The sequence below is a fragment of the Chelonia mydas genome, chromosome 9 (assembly GCF_015237465.2).
Source record: "Chelonia mydas isolate rCheMyd1 chromosome 9, rCheMyd1.pri.v2, whole genome shotgun sequence".
Lineage (NCBI taxonomy): Eukaryota > Metazoa > Chordata > Testudines > Cheloniidae > Chelonia > Chelonia mydas.
In genome coordinates, this window is record NC_057855.1 from 32,028,049 (window position 1) to 32,048,192 (window position 20,144).

The following is a 20,144-nucleotide window of genomic DNA, read 5'->3' on the forward strand; positions in this document are numbered from 1 at the left end:
AAAGGCGTAAGGGAGATGGAGGTGAATATAGACTTTATGTTTCACAATGCAAACTTTAGTCAGTAATCTAGAAATAATGCTGAAAATATAATGTAGAATCAGCAAACCACATCTCTCTCCCCCCCCCCCGCCTTTACTTTGTGTATCTGTTTTTAACTTTATTGAAATCTTCAGTTGATATCTGTTGTACTTGTGAGAAGGGTTTGGGAGATAATGTTAAAGAGTGAGCTTCCATGGTCTCTTGCTATGCTTATTTGTTATATAGAATGGCAAAACCAGAGCCTGAATCCTATCTGGCAACTCTTACAAATGTTAAGCCAATTTAATAGAAACTTTTATAGAAATATAAAAGGGAGAGAGAAGCATTGATTACTGGGCTAGTCTTAACAATGTTGGAATTAAATGTTTTTTAAAGCATCTCAATTTTTTAATAGCAACTGGAGAATAATACTGTCCATAAATGACCAGGTCATATATTATCTGTCCTGTCTATTAAAGAAATTCCAAACTACGAATTGGTTTGATGTATGGCTTGATAAAAATTTGTTTGTATGCCAGTATATACTTATGTGGTTAAAGTGAATTAAATCAGGTTAATCCTTTTACATCAGTTTATGGCTGCTAATCCACTTGATCACATAGTAATATACTAATATTTTGTATTGAAAGCATGTCAGTTTTATGGGAATGGAAGTCACTGATGATTTATTGATACTGGTATGGTACAAATGAGAAAATGTATTTTACAGTTCAGATAGTTATGTATATAAACACAGGTACTTGCAACTTCAGAAATATGTTGTTTAGAATATTGTATGTACAGTGAAATACAGGAGCGGTGAAAGCGCCCTAAAAGTGTGGGTGGGCACAGATGCCCGAACCGTGGCCCCACCCACTCGTGCTACCCCTTCCCCCCCAAGGCCCCATCTCCTCATGCTGTCTCTTTCCCCCAAGGCACTGGCCCCCGCTTGCTTCTCTCCACCCCTCCCCGTGGTGCTCACCCTTATGGCCAGTAAAAAGTCAGGGGGGCCATGGCCCTCCTCCCTCTCACCCCTGTTCCGGTGCCCCTGATGCAATATCTTGCGGAAGTTTTGATAGAGTTGGGAAAGGAAGAGAGAAATTAGATAACAGGAAAGAAAAGATGACAGGAGAAGTAGCTGCAAGAAAAATGTACTGAAATATCTCCTCCTCTCAAGACAGTTTCTCTTGTTAAACATGAAACATTATCTCTAAAAGAGACCTAGGAATAATAGGTCAGGTGATTTAGGCCTACCCTAAAAAAAGAGGGGAAAACTGGGAAATAATTCTTAAAAGTGACTCCTATTTTGTTATTAGTGGGCACTGTCCTGTACAGACAAACTTCTGAGAGAAATCTTGTATTTTTCTGTAAAAACCCTTATGGTTCTCTTATAACTGTTTCCTGTGTGTGTGCAAAAATCATTGTTGTACTATAAAGAATGAAAAGGAGCAGTTTGACTCAAGTTAACCTTCAGTGGACACAGTTAACTTCATATAGCTACAGAAAGTAATTTAACATGAATAGATGTACTACTTGTCTGAGCCTTCTGTTCAACTGTTATCACTACTTGTTTCTTAAGGTGGGCAGTAATTCTCACTACATTATCTGGCATACTGTACACACTGGATCCCTTTGATGCAAACGGCTACCAGGAAGAACAGGACCAAATTATTTTTGAATTATGTATTTTTTACATAAAACTGTAAAACTATGATTGTTTTTGAGTAACATTCTTTAGATATTAAAGTGTAAATCTCTTCAATATGAGGAATAAAGTGTCACATTGACTTACTGCACCAGTTTTTCACTTCTAGAAACTTTAGTTCAAATCTAGTTTAGTCTGCATGTGAAATTAGTTCTGTCATCTCATTGTAGTCTTCAGTGAACCCTTTTTGTGGCAGGTTTGCAAAGAGGAAATTTGTAATGATTTGGTATAATTGTTTGCTCCGCAAAAGCCCATTGCTGAAAGTAGTGCAAGTTCTGATCCAGGTGAGTTTAGTGTTGTGTATAGAAGCTTGTTTGAGTTCAGGCTATGAAGTGTTATCTGCCTCTAAGAGGTTAGCCCAGACAGATCAGTTGGGGAAAAGTGCATAATATAGTAAGACAAATGGTGTTAATTTTCTAGAAGTACCTCATATTTTCCCACTTTGTGTGTTGGAAATAGGTGTATGTGAGAATCATATCCAGAACAGCATTTTTGTCCAGGTGCACAGTTAAGAGCTGACACAGAGTGGAATAGACAATATCTTTTTCAGTTTTTCTGCTGCTTAAGCTATGAGAGCCTATTTACAGGAGCAGCAAAAGAACATGCATGACACCCTATGGTGGTGAGCTGCATAAGTGAACCTTACAGTACAAAGCAAGTTTCTGGAGATGTGCACCAAATTCAAGAAGAGAAAATAGTGGTGTGATATAGCTGGGAAAAGAGAGCTGTTTATCCATGCTGCGTTTTATGGAAATCTTAATTGTGTGTCATCTTGAAGCAGAATGTGGCCTTTTAGCTGTAGCCTGTGTAGTTCACTGGGCAGGAGTTAACCATAGTTGTCTTATTCATACAATACTGCCTTAAAACAGTGTTCTTTGTTTTTCTTTAATGCTCTGCAATTCCATTAATTTGATTTGCTTTTTATATGTGCTTCTAGCTTTTTTTGTTGTACACTGTTTAGAGGAAAAATCTTATCCTACCAGCTAGTAGTAAAGTCCTACAAATGTAGTCAATAGAGAATAAGTGAGCAGATCTGTAGGTGGGTTAACAGTCTTACAGAGATTATGAACTTTGCTCCCTCTGGTCTGGTGCCAGGAAATGATAATGTGTTCTTGGACTTAGGTCTCAGACAAGGCTGGTGCAAAGCCAACAAGCTACCTAAATCCATCTTGCTTTCAAATACGCCTATCCTAAAGTTTACGTAAGTAATTAAATGAAAATAAACTAAAGTACGTTGGGGGTTACTGTAAGAAAATTAAATCCACGTTGATGCTTCGTTTAAATTGTTCTCAAGGGGGTCTCAAAAGCAAGCAATTTGTGTTCTGCAATCCCATGAAAAGGTGGTGTATGTTATGGCATGGCAATTTTATAATGCTGAACTTCTTTAGACTTGCAGTATTGGTAGCTGTTCTACATTTTTATGGCTGTATCCATTAGTAAGAGTGGAATAAGAACTGAACTTCATCTTTAAAAACGCACAGGACAGCTATGTTGGAAGAAGATAAAACAATGAAAGCTCACTTAGCACTGCTTCATTCCATAATTTTTGCTGAAATATCAGTTTCTGGCTACTTGTAGTAGGTTGATGATCAGTCAAATCATTTTCAGCTACTTCAGATTCAGGATTATATATCCCTTCCACTATTACAGATACAAAACTTTTGCAAGAAGTACAATCTAAGAAAATGAAACTAAACACTTATCTCAATTCATGTTACAAGATCAGTACATAAATATCTAATGACCCTTGGTTTTGGGCCAGCTTCTACTGTGGTACAAAGCTTTCTAATAGGGCATCTTTTAATTCTTGTGAGATAAATGTAGCTCTTCAATGAAAAAGGGACGGAACTAACTTTCATTTGGTCAAATAGAGAGTTAGCTATTGGTAATAAGAAGCTCTCGGACTTTAAGAACACACTTCATAGAAGAAATGTTCACCATGACAGTTCTGAGTTTAGAGCTTGCTGAAATTAGTTCTGAAATCTTTCCTAATTAACTGCCATTTAATAAAGAAAATGAATTCAAAAGGTACTGTGTGTGCCTGTAATAAGAGTGACTGAAAGCAAGTATGCCAGCTGTCAAGGGCCACCTGTTAGTATAGTGACTGAACCATCCCCAATTTAAACATGTCATTATTATGGCCAGCCTGTTCTGTGCGGAAACTTGCCAATTACTATAGACTGTCAGTTAACTACTGAAACTGACTTTCAAAGTAGATTTCTGCTTCTGCTAGTTGGTGACCTAGTTCTGTAGAACAACTTAGTGTTTGCTACCAAGTAAATGCTATAACAACCACTCAGCATTTAGTATTGAGTATCATAGTAGGGATTCAAATCAAGTTAGCAAAAGACTATTTTTAATCACTATACAAGATATACAAAAGTTGATGGGTTGTTCTTAAATACCAAGAATTGGAATTCTTTTTGTTGGAGAGTACACACTACACACGGAAATCACTTAGGCCTTGCCCATGAAGCCTCTTACACATTTGAGTACTCTCACTAGCTCCAGTTCAATCATTTTTTGTATATACATGTTTGTAGGAGTGGGACCTTAAATAAGAGTGTGGGTATCCTCCAGTAACGAAAGTAATACCTGTAAATTCCCATGTGTTATCTTAATCAGATGAATTTATAAACTAGTGAATGAAATTTCTATCATGATGCTTTAAAGCTCTGACCATATGAAATAATTTCTTTATATCCTTATTTTTCCATGTGAGCAATTGCTGTAGGTACCAGGAGAATCCTAACTGAACACTCATAGGTGGGGTTGGGGTCCTAATGATTATGAGGGAAAAATGAAGAATGCTCTGCTAGTAGTTGTGTTTTAGTATACTCTCTTCTGCTTATGTGACAGTTTACAAAAGGAACCTCACATGGTCTCTCAAAGCTTTTTTTTTTAACATCAGGTCATAGGAATTGGTGGACTTGAATGTAAGTTTTGTAGAACTGCCTTTGCATGTCACTTTTCTGTCAGTGTTATGTCTTATCTCAGATTGCAGGTGGCTCCTTAATTTGAACAGTAGGCTCCAACTTTGGCACTGAACCCCCCCCACCCTCAAAATCCCAGATATCCTATGCAATTCACTTGCTATGTAACAGAGAGAGATACAGTACATTTCTCATGGTACTGCTCCAGTTACTCCTTTATTTTATAGAGAAAAAATATATATTTCTCCTTGAGTCTCCACAGATCTCGACTTTTGGGCTTTACCATGTGTTTACCATGTGATTCAAGTAGGTCAATCTGTTTCTAGGAATTTTGGGTGTGCTCCCTTTTTCTGACCAGCACAGCTCTTTTAATTAATATTTTTATCTTTGCAGAATTCAGGTTTATCAAATTTTCTGTGTTAAAAATGCTGACTGTACATCTTCCAAGATGAAAGGGAGTTGTCTCACTTGGTGTCTCATGCTCTCCACAGTCCAGTCTGCCGCTCCTTTATCTAGGGTCGTTACCTGGGGTCTGCCAGCTGCACACTTCCTAACAGGCACAGGGCAGATGCATCCACCTCCATGGAATGTGGGGCTAGCTGCAGTGGAGGTGTATGTGTGAGCCTTCTTTCTCCAAGCTCTGTCCGACCCTAGTTTGCCCCTTTTACTCTGGAGTGTTTGAGCATGTTGCTTCAGGGGATGAATTCTTTCTCTTATTCCCTCAGCATAGTCCTTCCTCTCTTACATGGCTCAGCAGTTCTAAAACACTAGTGCTCACATTTTCCTCCTCCTTGAAGTGTCTGGTTGAGCAGTTTTTCCTTCTGTTTTCCCAGAGGCTGTTCCAGCAGACCCCTCACTTTCTCCTCCTCATTTATTTGGTCAAAGCAGGTTTGGGGTGTGCGACAGGGTGCTGGCTACGGAAATCTGAGCTAGGACTCTGTCATGCCAGCTCCAATCAAGAAAGGGGAAATGGAGCTGGCTAAGTAAGTCCAGGCCTGATTGGCAAACGGAACCACTGCTGACCTCATTAGTGAGGGGCTACATAAAGGCTGGCAGGAAAGAAACCAGGGAGGAGAAGGTAAGGGAGGAGCCAGAGAATTAGAGGGAGTGGTAGCTCTTCTCTGCTGGCTGTGGGAGCTAACAGTCCCTGTGGCTGTACTACTGTTTGTAGCTCGAAGGTGGTGGGAAAATATACTGTAAATAAAGAGCACAGGTGATTGCACCAACACAGAGTGCTGGTTTGTGGGCATAGAAGGGACAGAAGCGAGGAGGACGTGGCAGCGCCTTGCTACAGGGTGACTAGTTCACCTATAGTAAAGAAAAAGGGATAGTACTACTAGTTTAAAAAAAACACAACAGGAAACTTATGTACCCCAATAAACAAATAATTCCCTAAATTACATTAATAAACGCAGGGAAGAAGGAAAATGGCTTACTTGTAAATCAGCTTCTCTGAAAATATTCAGTGTTTTAGTGATCCTGTGTTTGTGTATGTGCAAGCATCCAAACAAAACTATTTTTGGTTTTAAAATCTTAAATTTTTGGTTTTGTCCTTTTTGAATGGGTTTATTTCCTGGCGTGCTTTGCCTCCCATTCAGTCAAAGGAACTGACTAGAATATTTGGAGGGCCTATGTATATCTGTCCCCTGCAGAGAGGTGAGGGGGTGCTAGGCTTGTACTCTACACTGTTTCCCTAGAGGTCCAGTTAAAAATATCTGAACTGGAAGTTCTGCTAGTCTCACCCTAGGAAGCCAAGATCCCAGAATGAGAATTGTCTGATAGATTCAGAGAAGCAGAGGAGTAGTCCAGTGTGCTTAGTCTGACCCTATAGTTCTGCCCCCACTCAGTATGCTAAGCATACTGTTTTACCCCTTGTTGACTGATTTCTCACATCCACACCCCATTGCTGGTTCTAGCTTGCCAAAGGCTAAGCCTTTAAGACTGTTCCTGTATTTTTCTGTTTCTGGTGACAATGCTGTTTAATGTATTCAGCAGCTCCTAGCACTGCTGCATTTGTATAGTGTAAGATTGGCAACAGGACAAGGGTTAGTGGAGTTATATTTGTTAGTGGAATTACTGGGTGGGGAAAGCAGAGAAAGGTCCTAGTACCTGCAGTCCCTCATATCCAGCCATCTGTTGAAATGATTTCACACGGAAGTTTAAGACTCAAAATAAGCACTCATTTGTTCCATTTTTATTTTAAAATAGATATTGGCCTCTGTGATAGCCATCTATGTTGGTTTTGTTTCATATTCTATCTTATTTATTAAACACATTCTTAAACTTTTTATGATCATTTATTTAAGGAGCTTTATTAAAGAAAGGTAACAAACAAAAATATCATATAGAAATATTTTATACACTTGGAACATTATAAAAATAATAGAACAGAAACAAAGTAACATATCTGTAATATATGTACAAACAATAAATTCAAAGTCTGTTCAAATGATCTTTAATAGAAGCTATTATCAAATACATGGGTAATTTGTTGCATCACATAAGAGGATCACAGAATAATTAATAGAAATTCCAAAGTAAGAAGTCCCCACTTATATTTTTGTTTGCTAACAAATTTGAATTTCTGTTTCTGTAATACCAAATCTTCATTTTTTAAACTGTATAATTTGATTACTGATCAGTAATATTTTCAACAGAAGCTTTGTTTTTACAAAATCTGAGAATAACGTCTAATAGGAATTGGATACTAAAATGTATTTGTAAGATTTGTAGAAACAAGATGGCAATACACTTATTCCTGTGGAAGAAAAAATTCTGGTGAACACTTGGAGCAATTAAGAACCTGGTCTGAAAACCGAGACACAGTTTAGTAGCATATGTGCAACAGGTGGTCTAATCCATTTTGCCACTATGCATAAATTAGTAGCTTTAAAACTGAGCTTGTACTGATTAATCAAGGAACCTTTCTGTTACCCGGCAGCCTTATGAAACCTAATCTTGTTCTACACTGGGCTGAACCCTAACATTAATTCTAGGAATAGATGTACATATAATTTATTCTATCTTTCAGAATGAATACATGCACTGTATAGGTCAATTTTCCATATAACTAGGAGCAGCTCAACAATATCTTCAGAAAGGAAGAGTGGCACATAGAGTGTAAAATAATTTTTACATTGCAGTAAACATAAGATCTACTAGCTGCCTCACTTAAATAGATTGTTAGGAATGGATTTTTTTCTGTGATTAAAAAAATTTTTTTTTATTTTTTTTAGTTTACCCACATGATCATGTCCAAATACCATCTAATGAAATACAGTAAAAGTGATGGCTTAAATTCTAAAAAAGCTATCCAACAACTAGAGGGTCCAGTTGCATTATTTTGTTGTCTTGTGTGACGGTTAGTATAATACTGGCATAATAACAGCACTGACGCTTGGAAGACTTGCAGTATGTGGGAGGTGATGGTGGGGTAGGTGATGGGTGATATTTAGGAGCACAGCGGGATTCATCTGTTGGTGCTCCTTTGTTTTGGAGGTAAAGTGTCTTGAGGTGCCAATGAAAAAAATTGGGAGAGAAAGAAATTAAAACTGAAGTTTGCTTAAACATGGATATAGGAATGAAATAGTCTGTTTTCCAGTGTAAGAGGCTCTCTTTAGTTTCCGGAGGTTTTTGTTTAATAGACTTGTTTACCAGAAGCTTATTATGCTATTGTGTAAAAATGAGTCTTTAGAACAATTAATTTTAAGGGCAAATCAATTTCTGGAGAACTAAATATTTTTCTGCAATAAAACACATTCTGTAACTTGTGTTGTCTGTTTCCAATAAACTAATTATATGTCAAAGCTCTAATATGAATGAAATTTTAGAATAGATTAGTCTTTTTAAGCTGCAGAGAAGATTGGGTTAGGTTGTGGGGTTTTTTTTAATCTATCTCGCTGGATAAATCAGAATTGGACGTAGCTATCTTTTAACTAAATTAATAATTTTTTGGATTTTGAATGTGTTCCGTGTTTGTGATCATAACTGGACTTTGTTGTTGCCCTGGTATTCCTATTGCTTAGTGTATTGTTCAGCTGTCGACTTGCTTTAACAAGAGAGCAGTGAGGTAAATTGTGTGTAACCACAAGGTGAACAAATTGTGGTGGTTTGTTTTTTTAGAAAGAAAAGCTTTACATTCTGGAGAAAGATACTTAATCTATGAGGCACATTTTCCATGCCATAGGACTGGGCCTCCAAATCCATCTTTGTATAATTTCATCAGAAACCCAGTGAGAGAACAAAGTCAAGTTTTGCATTTTGCTATCTGTTTGATGCAAGCTGTCAAGTAGTAACTGGGAATAGGAAAGAATCTACATTTTGAGACCATCTGCATGGGTTCTTTTGTCTGAAACTGACAAGAGGTCATGGCAGATGGTGAGATCACAAAGTTTGGCTTCTTGAGCTTGACAGAATGTGTTCATAAAGCTGGAAGAATACCAACTGTTTTTACTGGCATAGAGATTGGTGACAAGATTGTAGTAGAGTTTTTTTGGATAAAATCTCCTGGATCACTAAACTTGATACAACTTAATCTTTGAGAAATTATCAGTAATTCATTTCACTAATAAAATTATCTCTAAGCAGACTAAATATGCTTGGCAATTGTATCCCTTTCTAGCCTTATGTATATCAGATCAGAAAGACTTTTGAATTTCACAGAAAGCAGGTTGCCCATCAAATACAGAAATATTTCACTTGAGGTGAAAGCACATCCATCCATCTCCCTTGCATAGGATCCAAGACTTTTGTACTTGGAATAGCAGGCCTAAGGGGTCAATGGTGGGGCTGAAACAGGGATTAGGAAGAGAATGGGCACGTCCATCCCAAATTTTAACACCTGATGTAGGAATACAGTACAGTCTCTCCATTACTGTGGTTGTAGCCTAATGGCTACAACCTCTCCATGCTTTATGCAGGAGTCATTTGGAATCATTGTACCTTCACAGTCACAGATCCAGTAGTTCCACCTCCACATTGTCACCAATGATATTCTCTGTATTGTCCTATGAGGCCTTTGCAGAGCCCCCACTTCGCACACTGCAAAGTGTATAGAGGTGCTCTGACATGGCAGTTTTGTTTTTATGTATGCAGCCATCCCCTTCTCCCCTCCCCTCCCCCAAAACAACATATATCTAATACAAGTTCATGGTTCAGAGGACTTTGGATAGATCCTTTGCCCTTGGGTTGAAATTTATCCCTGATGAAGTTATTGAATTTTAAATTTGAATTTCATACAGACTCCAAACATAAGGAATAAAATGTATGAAAGATATCCGCATTGGTTCCTAGTTTAGTAGACCCACTTATTTACCCATCATCTTTAGTTATGAAGTGAACTTAGTAACGTTTTTGCAATGTTTGTTTCTAAATCTTCTCATAATTTGAGCTGTGATTTTAAAATTTAATATGCCAGCATTCAGAATTGTTGATTGTAAGGGACTATCACTAATCAACAAGCATTTTTGGTTTCAAAAATTTTGTGCTAAACTGATCATATTAAATGCTGTTTGTGTTCTGTTACATCACCACAAAGGTTGTTTTCCTTTTATTTACGAAGTTAATGGTCTCTATTAGAGGACTAGTGGTTGTGTTGCTATTTTGGCAGGAAATCTGAGTTGGAGTCATTACTGATATTCGATGATTCCCGATATCAAATCAAGTCTGAGATTTCCCTTACTTTAAAATGAAGCACTTAAAGAATCGATCTATGTATATACATATTCCTTTTCCTGAGTTCCTTATATTGTTTAAGCCAAGTAACTTTTAAAAATCTAGCCTTAGTTTTCATCATTTATATTGATTACTCATTGCTTTTCTCTCAACTTGGGCAGTGAAAATAGACTAGTTTATTTTTGTTGCTTTCAGTTCCTGGATTTGATGCACTAGCACATGGCTGCAGCATTTGTCTTGCAAATACTACAAGGGAATGTTTATTTGTTAAACTGTTGGAATTAATGTATAATAAACAGGGCTTTGGAGCTCCGCTCCAGCTCCAGGCAAAAACCTGCAGCTCCACAGCTCCGGAGCTGCTCCACACTCCAGCTCCGGGCTCCGCTCCAAAGCCCGGGTATTAAATGGCAAAAAAACTTCATTAATGCAGAGTTAAAGTTGCCTGGTGATAGCTTGTGCCCTTTAAGAACATTGAATTCAGCAAAATTCTAAAAATGAGGAAGTACAGAGTTAAGGTAAATGCCCATACAACCTTAACTGTGCCCTCCTGGAGCTGGCAATAGCCTTTGGGAATTATTTGCATGCTCTCAGCTGCATTCACAAAGTTAGGTGTAGATGTATTGAATAGTGGAGGAATAAACTGGGGCAGCTTGGAAGAGCTGTGATTGTGATAAGAGGTGATCCAGGATTTGCCTGAAGAACGTCATAGAACTATGATGATTGTGATATGAGGAAATCTGGGTCTGGGTGTGTCCCCGTCTCCTGTGATGTGTGCTATCAAAGCAAAGATGTGCACGTGTATGTTGAGGTTCCAGGGTGCATCATTTCAATGCAAAATTGGATAGATAGTGCTAGTACCAAGGCACTGGGATCTTCTTGCCATGAATATTGTCAGTAGTGAGGTGGAATATGAGAGCAGTCTGTGGATTTAGTGATGGGTAGGGGAAAGTATAGGTTCAGGTGATATCCTGTGTGCAAGTGTCATGGAGTTGTAAAACAATATAAAGTAGTTAAATTGTATGAGTGTGGTATTCTGTTGGGGGAGTAGACTCTGTCTGAGCATAGAGCAAGTGCAAGTAATGAAAATAAAGAGCAAGCCATTACAGTGAAAAGGCAGTGTGTGAACTATGTGTGGTATAGATGTTCTGCGGAATTGCTCAAAGAGGGCAGAGTTAAGGTTGTATGGACATTTACCCTAACTCTGTATTTCCTGGTTTACAGAATCCTGAGTTTTGCCAAACTGGACGTTCTGAAAGAGTCTGAGCTATCATTGGGCAACCTTAACTCTATATTAACAAACGTTTTTTGCCATTTAATTTCCTAGTTTTTTAAAGAGAAACGTGTGTTGGTGGGAGTCAAAGGTCATTTTGGCAGTTGTGCTTCTCGCCTAGGTTTGCAGTTGATATGTTACAGTGGCTAGGTAATAATCAAAAGACCTAGTTTTTATATAGTGCTTTTCATCAGTAAATCTCAAAGAATTGTACATCATCATCCCCATTTTACAGAAGTGAAACTGAGGCAAATAGAGGTGATGTGACTTGCCCAGCCAGTGGCATAGCTAAGAATAGTCCCAGTCCAGGGGTCATTCCACGAAGCCATACAGTTGCTGTGTGATTCCTAAATGCTCCTTTCCTCCCCCTTTACTTTTTGTGATAGTAGAATGGGGATATGATTGTGCTTTTGAAATGTTTGCAATATACAGTTGCTAAGAGGGCCAGCGAGAGAAATCTCATCCATGGTCTGTGTCCCAAAACTTGACAGTTTTTTATTACGTGGTGATTACAGTCTTTTTAAGCATGAGCGAGAAGACTGGTATATGTCTCCTTTTACCCCTTGCCCCACAATTCCCCGAAACATGTACCCCCCCTCCACCAAAATGTCCAGCTCCCCCTCTCATTCTATTAAGCCGTTAGTTTGCTCTGTAGGAGCCATTGACATGGAAGTTGTTGTTCTTTGCTGTCTACTTTGCTATATGTGTATGCTGCTTCGTACACATCACAGGCAGCAGCTTACTGGAGGGCCGCATGCTATCTTGGTTATGTAGCCTGAGCTGGGCCCATCATTCCCAGTACCCACCCCCAGCTTGGACTGCTGCCTCTGCTTCAGCCAGGCTTCCCAAGGCATGCCCACTGTCCACCCAGTCTGCTCCTCCTCCACACCAAGCCCCTTCTCCACACACAGTGGCCAGGACCCACACAACACGCAAGGTTGGTGTGCATATTATCTATTCATTTTCTGGATTACAGATGTTTAATTTTTTGTTATCATAGAATCATAGAATATCAGGGTTGGAAGGGACCTCAGGAGGTCATCTAGTCCAACCCCCTGCTCAAAGCAGGACCAATCCCCAATCAAATCATCCCAGCCAAGGCTTTGTCAAGCCTGACCTTAAAAACTTCCAAGGAAGGAGATTCTACCACCTCCCTAGATAACGCATTCCAGTGTTTCACCACCCTCTTAGTGAAAAAGTTTTTCCTAATATCCAACCTAAACCTCCCCCACTGCAACTTGAGACCATTACTCCTTGTCCTGTCCTCTTCTACCACTGAGAATAGTCTAGAACCATCCTCTCTGGAACCACCTCTCAGGTAGTTGAAAGCAGCTATCAAATCCCCCCTCATTCTTCTCTTCCGCAGACTAAACAATCCCAGTTCCCTCAGCCTCTCCTCATAAGTCATGTGTTCCAGACCCCTAATCATTTTTGTTGCCCTTCGCTGGACTCTCTCCAATTTATCCAGGTCCTTCTTGTAGTGTGGGGCCCAAAACTGGACACAGTACTCCAGATGAGGCCTCACCAATGTCGAATAGAGGGGAACGATCACGTCCCTCGATCTGCTCACTATGCCCCTACTTATACATCCCAAAATGCCATTGGCCTTCTTGGCAACAAGGGCACACTGCTGACTCATATCCAGCTTCTCGTCCACTGTAACCCCTAGGTCCTTTTCCGCAGAACTGCTGCCTAGCCATTCGGTCCCTAGTCTGTAGCTGTGCATTGGGTTCTTCCGTCCAAAGTGCAGGACCCTGCACTTATCCTTATTGAACCGCATCAGGTTTCTTTTGGCCCAATCCTCCAATTTGTCTAGGTCCCTCTGTATCCTATCCCTGCCCTCCAGCGTATCTACCACTCCTCCCAGTTTAGTATCATCTGCAAATTTGCTGAGAGTGCAATCCACACCATCCTCCAGATCATTTATGAAGATATTGAACAAGACCGACCCCTGGGGCACTCCACTTGACACCGGCTGCCAACTAGACATGGAGCCATTGATCACTACCCGTTGAGCCCGACAATCTAGCTTCTTATCATCAGGTCCTTTCTCCCCCCAAGATCCCAGCTCATATGGAGGAGCAGGGAGAGGGGCTTCACATCCCCCAGGAGAGCAAGGTGCCCCAGATACCAAGAAACATAAGGCGTAGAGCTCAGAACCCTGTAGAGGGAGGGGTAGGGCTCCCCCAGATCCCAGCACACACAGAAGGGGATAATTCAGGGCTGACCAGCCCTCTATAAACCCCTAACTTCATCTGCCCCTCACATTCTCCCACCACTTCCCTAATCCCTATCCTCCTCCCCATACCAACCATTCCCATTTATCTCCCTCTCCCTAATACCCCAAACCCCACCTACTCATAGATACATAAATTCCATGGCCAGAAGGGACCATTGCGATCATGTAGTCTGATCTCCTGAGTAACACAGGCCATAGCACTTTCTCAAAATAATTCCTAGAGCAGCAGTTCTCAACCAGGGGTCTGGGGGCCCCTGGGGGGGGCCATGAGCAGGTCTCAGGGAGTCAAATAAGCAGTGCTGATGTTAGACTCTCTGGGGCCCAGGGCAGAAAGCTAAAGCCATGCCGTGCAGTGCTGAAACCTGGGGCCCAGAGCACCATCACCCAAGGCTGAAGCCAAAATCTGAGCAACTTAGCTGCACGGGGCCCCCTGTGGCATGGGACCCCAGGTAATTGCCCTGCTTGCTACCCCTTAACACTGGGCTCTGGCATTTATATGCAGAAAAACAGTTGTGGCACAGGTGGGCAGTGGAGTTTTTATAGAACGTTGGGGTAGGCCTCAGAAAGACAAAGGTTGAGAACCCCTGTCCTAGAGCATATCTTTTAGAAAAACATTTACTCTTGTTTTTAAAATGGTCATTGGTGGAGCCTTAGTAACTTGTTCCAATGACTAATTTTTCTCATTGTTCAAAATGTACACCTTATTTCAAGTCTAAATTTGTCTAGCTTCAAATTCCAGCATTGAATCATGTTGTACCTTTTTTCTGCTAGATTGAAGAGCTCATTATTAAATAATTATAGACTGTAATCAAGTCACCACTTAACCTTCTGTGTTAAGGCAAATAGATTGAACTCTTGGAGTCTGTCATCATAAGGCGTGTTTTCTAATCCTTTAATCATTCTTGTGGCTCTTCTGAGTCCTCTCCAATTTATCAACATCCTCCTTGACAGTATTTCAGCAGTAGTCACACCAGTGCCAAATACAGAGGTAAAATAACATATCTGCTCCTCCTTGAGATTCCCCTGTTTACGCATCCCAGGATTGTATTAGCTCTTTTGGCCGCAGTATCACGTTGGGAGCTCGTGGTCAGCTGATTATCCACCACAACCCCCAAATCTCTTTCAGAATCACTGCTTCCAACAGTAGATTGCCCCATCGTGTGAGTATGGCCTACATTCTTTGTTCCAAGATGCATATGTTTACATTTAGCCATATTAAAATGCATATTGTTGCTTGCACCCTGTTTACCAAGAGATCCAGATGGCTTTGAATCAGTGACCTGTCTTCTTCATTATTTATCACTCCTCCAAATGTTGTCATTCGCAGACTTTATCAGTGATGATTTTGTGTTTTCTTCCAGGTCATTGATAACAATGTTAAATAGCGAGGGCCAAGAACTGATCCCTGCAGGACCCAACTGGAAACACACCCACTCTATGATGATTTCCCATTGACAGTTATATTTTGAGACCTATCCATTAGCCAACTTTTAATCCATTTAATGTATGTTATGTTAATTCTATATCGTTCTAGGGTGTTTGTGTTTTGTTTTTTTAATCCATTATCTTGCCTGGGATCCATGTCAGCCTGACAGGCCTGTAATTACCTGGATCATCCTGTTTACCCTTTTCAAACATTGGCATGTTAGCTTTCTACCAGTCTTCTGGAGCTTTCTTAGCACTCCAAGATTTTTAAAAATCAGCATCAGCATGGTCCAGTGAGCTCCTCAACCAGCTCTTTATAAACGCTTGAATGCAAGTTATTTGGGTGTGCTGATTTAAAAATGTCTAACTTCAGTAGCCTCTGTTTTGTATCCTCTAGAGATACTAGTGGAATGGAAATAGTGTTATCACCATATGGTGAGACTATATCATGTTTGGTTTTTTTGCCAAATACAGAACAGAAATTTATTGAACATGTTTGCCTTTTCTGGATTATTATTGATAATGCTGCCATTGCTATGTTGTATTGGACATGCCAGAATTCTTTTTGTTCTGAATATATTTGAAAAACTTTTCATTCTCCTTAACTCTGCTTTCCTCGTGTCCTTTGACTTCCCATATCAATTTTCTACAATTCCTAACTTCTGGCTTCTATATTACTATCAACTTCCCCTTTCTTCCATTTGTTACACATTATTTTAAAAAAAATTTATAGCTGTCTTCACTTCCCCTCTAAACCAGGTATGTTTTTTAACCATTATGGCTGCCTTCCTCAGTTGTGGGATTATGGCTTTTTTTTGGCCTCTAGGAAGATGTTTTTAAATGATTCACAATTTATCATTCACATTTCTTTATTAAATTCTTCCTTCCAATTGATTTCGCTGATAATTATTTTTAATTGGCCCTATTAAAGCACCAACTATATATAATTACCAGTCTGGACTTTATTCTGCTTGCACATAATAAATGTGAGGAGTACTCTTGCGCTCCTAATCACCCATCCCCTCCCAGTAAGTATTTGAATGTGTAATTTATTTATTTTTTTTCAAAAATAGTTTCAATTCATTCTGAATATTCTGCTGTACTCACATTATGGTCCTTTAAAAACACAACCCACCATACCCGCCTCCAAAAAAATCTTGACAGAGGCAGATTTTTACAGTTCATTCTCAGATTTCTGCCCAGGATGGTTTCAAACTTCAAAGTTGCTCATATTTGTGAAACTTAAACAAAAATAAAGTATTTCATTTTCTCCTGGTGGCTGTATCTTGGGAACCACTTGCTCAAATGACCCCACGTTTGGATCACTAACCCTACCATACACTCCAATAAGGCACAGAAGATTTCAAAACAATCTGTATAAGCGCACAGATTTTAGAGCCTGAAGAAGTGTCATCCTTTAAACAGGAAGAGGTTCCCAACCTTAGCTAAAGCGGAGCTGGAATGCCATTATGTGTATGAAATTAGAGGGAGAATGGAGGAGAGGGGATCTGCACATCCATCAGTAGCATAGCATACTCAGAAGTGTAAAGTGGCGCATTCATCTCAATGAGATGTTCTCATCTGAAAGAGAATACCCCATGGAACTAAAGGCAGCCTGAAATTATAGCTCCAAGATGTGTGAACTGCTCCACATCAGTGGATCTGACTCACATGGGGGAGGAGGGGAGAGAGAGACACCCCCAGAAAGCCAATCCTCCCAACCTAGCTCACATGGGGGTCAGGGGTTTGGGGTCAGTCCCACATAGATGGGCAGGGTCCCTGAGATCTTGGTGAACACACAGTGGGGCAGAGAGTGGGCATCAGACACCCGAGAAGTGCAAGCCTCTTCCAGAACCTGGCTCACATGACTGGGCTGGGGGCCGCAGGGAAAAGCTGATTAGATACCCTGCTCATCTGTGGCAATCTCAGAGCCTGGTATACACATGTTGTAGGGAGATAGGCACAAGAACACCCCCCCACCCCCAAATCTGTCTCACATCGGGGGCTGGGAAGGGAATTACACCCCGGTAGATGAGCTGGAGGCTCCCAGATTGTGGCACACAGGAGGGGAATGTGGGTTGACAGGTGCCCCTGCCCCTGTTCTCCTCCCCATATCCCACCCATTCCTTCCCACTGCCCCATGTCACCATCCCCTCCCCATCACCTCATTCCTCAACTCCCTTCCCCCCCTTTCTCACCCATCCTTCCACCCTCTCCGCCCAGCAAGTATTTGCTTGTATAGTTTTTCTTTTCAAAAAGTAGTTCCAGTGCCTTCTGAATACTCATCTGCTATTCAGATTAAATTTCCCTAAAATAAATTAATTTAAAAAAACAGCCATTTGGCAGAGTCAGATTGGAGCATTATGCCTGCTTTTTCTAACTTCAGATTTCTGCCCTAGGTTGGTTTTGAATTCGGAGTGCCTGGGGTGGTGCTTTGATCCAATGACTATAACATATCCTCAGTTAGCTTCTCTCTCCACACATGCTCAGTGTAATTGATTAGGCATGTAAGCCCAAGGTCTTGTCTACACTGCTACTTTACAGCGCTGCAACTTTCTCGCTCAGGGGTCTGAAAAAACACCCCCCTGAGCACTGCAAGTTTCAGCGCTGTAAAGCGGCAATGTAGACAGTGCACCAGCACTGGGAGCCGCGCACTCGTGCTGGTAGCTACTCCCCTCATGGGGGTGGGCTTTTTTACAGAGATGGAAGAGCTCTCCCCCAGCTCTAGTGCCGCGACTGCACAGCCACGTTAAAGCGCTGCCATGGCAGCACTTTAACATTGCTAGTGAAGACATACCCTTAGAGTACATAACTGGAGAAGCAAACGCTCTTTCAATTAACATTTTAATTTGATATCCCCCGCCAAAGCGCTGGTGGGTGCCATGTACTCAGTTGTGGTGATTCTGGTGCGATGATCTGAGCGCTGGTTTGATCTCTATTTGTGAGCAAAAAAACATATCCAGAATGTGTCAACTTTAAGAAAATCTGCTTCCCCCTCCTTCCTCTCCCCCCCCCCCCCCCCAGGTGACCGGATACCAAGTGTGAAAAATCGGGACGGGGGTGGAATGTAATAGGTGCCTATATAAGCAAAAGCCCCAAATATTGGGACTGTCCCTATAAAATTGGGACATCTGGTCACCCTACCCCACCTCCCCAATTGGGGACTGTATCTTGTGAACCATTGGTCAAAAGGCCTCAAATTTGGATCACTGGCCATACCACACGACCCCATGTGGTGAACCAAATTTCAAGGGCATCTGATTAACCGTATGGGTTTTAGAGCACTTAGAACAACTGAGCTTTATACAGGATTTTGGTCCTAACCTTAACTATAGCAGAGCTATAGTGCTACTATAATCTAGGAAATGCTTCTGATGGTCTTAGATTTTTGTCACAAAAATTAGATTTTGGGGGATGGGGGGGCAGTTTTGACTGGATAGTATTTAAGATGTAGCAGGAATAGTGTTCATTAATTCACTTGTATGGTTTCTTAAAATCATCCCAGCAATAAATTTAGAGTGGACAGAATTATAGCCAACTTGAGTTTGATCCATCATCTCTAGGGCTGCAGATTTGTCATGGCATTTTTTATCAAAAATTCCAGAACAGTCATGATAAATTTACTCAAAATGAATGGGTTTAGGAGAAATGATGTGTAAAGTCACAGTTATGAAAATTCAAATATCTGTACTTCCTTAAATAAAATATACATAAATCCCTTCCCTCTACAAGCACAGGTGAGATGCAAAGGAATCTTTTTATTATTTATTATTTTAATTTGGTCTTAACAATAATGATGTGAAATGAAGTGACACCCTTTTAAAAATAGAACTAGAGGAAATGACAGGCATGTGGTGCATGGTACAGTTGTATATTTAAGTTTATTCTGGTATAAGATGTTTGTTTTATACCTTGGTGGAACACTGGTCATCCTGAAGTACATTTTTGTATGCAGAAAATGATTTTTCTGCATCAGCACTATTTACTGACATAGTCAAACAAGAGAGAGCAATCACGGCAAGTGTTTGCAATCTCGTTTCAGATTTCTCCAAAACTGAAAAGTTGTTACTTCGCATTTTCTGGACAATTTTGAAGTAAGCATGGTATTCATGCAGTGCTACGCTACTATCTTCAAAAAGTGTATTAGCGTCAGACACTTCTCTCTCAGGTATGATGAGATATTTTGTTTGATTTGTGTCACATACTAGACAAGCATTGAAAAATGTTGCTGCAGGCTAACTAAATGCGGCAGTAGAGTTTCACTGCATGTATCTTTCAATTTTTTCAGCACTATTACGGAGTGCTTCTTTGCCCGCTACATGCTCACCTTCGTTGGCACTGCTCTTCACTCACATGCATGTGCATATCACAGGTTCTTCATATTTTGTCAAGGTATGAATGGTAGGTGGTTCATACCTTTGCAAGATATTCAGCTGTTTAAGGACTTCTAGTAACTGGAATAAATAGATGACATCTGCAACGCACAACCTGCTTGAGTGATTGCTCTCTTCTTTGAAAAAGGAAATGTAGTTCTCTGTGAGAGCTAAGTGGAAACACAATGTTAAACCTACTGTTTCAGCACGTTATAACTGGACTATTTCCTTCATCTTCTTGGTGCATACAGAAGCAAGCTTTACATGCAGGGAAGGCTGTAAATGTTTGTTTCACGACAACCACGTCATTTCCTTTTTCAAGGTTTTTATGCCACATGTCACCAACCAGGTTTAGGTGAACAACACATGTCGCATGCGCTTTCATGCTCTGCTCTGCTTCCTGGCCTTTTTCATATATGTTGTGTTGTCTGATACAACTGCAGTGATCTGGTCAAAGGAAACTTTGTATTTATCCAGTGTTTCCCATGTTGCTTGGCTAATAGTCTT

General features: G+C 40.4%; 1 protein-coding gene across 16 annotated transcripts in view; it reads left to right on the forward strand.

Moving 5' to 3' along the window:
* TFDP2 (transcription factor Dp-2) overlaps positions 1-20,144 on the forward strand; it is a 259,198-nt gene that overhangs the window by 102,559 nt on the left and 136,495 nt on the right. For 2 of the 16 annotated variants that reach the window (XM_037909189.2, XM_043522843.1), the window contains exon 1: positions 19,312-19,432. The exons of 13 other annotated variants lie outside the window; for them this stretch is intronic. The gene's annotated coding sequence lies outside the window, so the exon portion shown is untranslated. Of the gene's footprint in view, positions 1-2,848; positions 2,926-19,311; positions 19,433-20,144 lie in introns of those variants that run through there. One more of the 16 variants, XM_037909190.2, reaches the window with a different exon arrangement.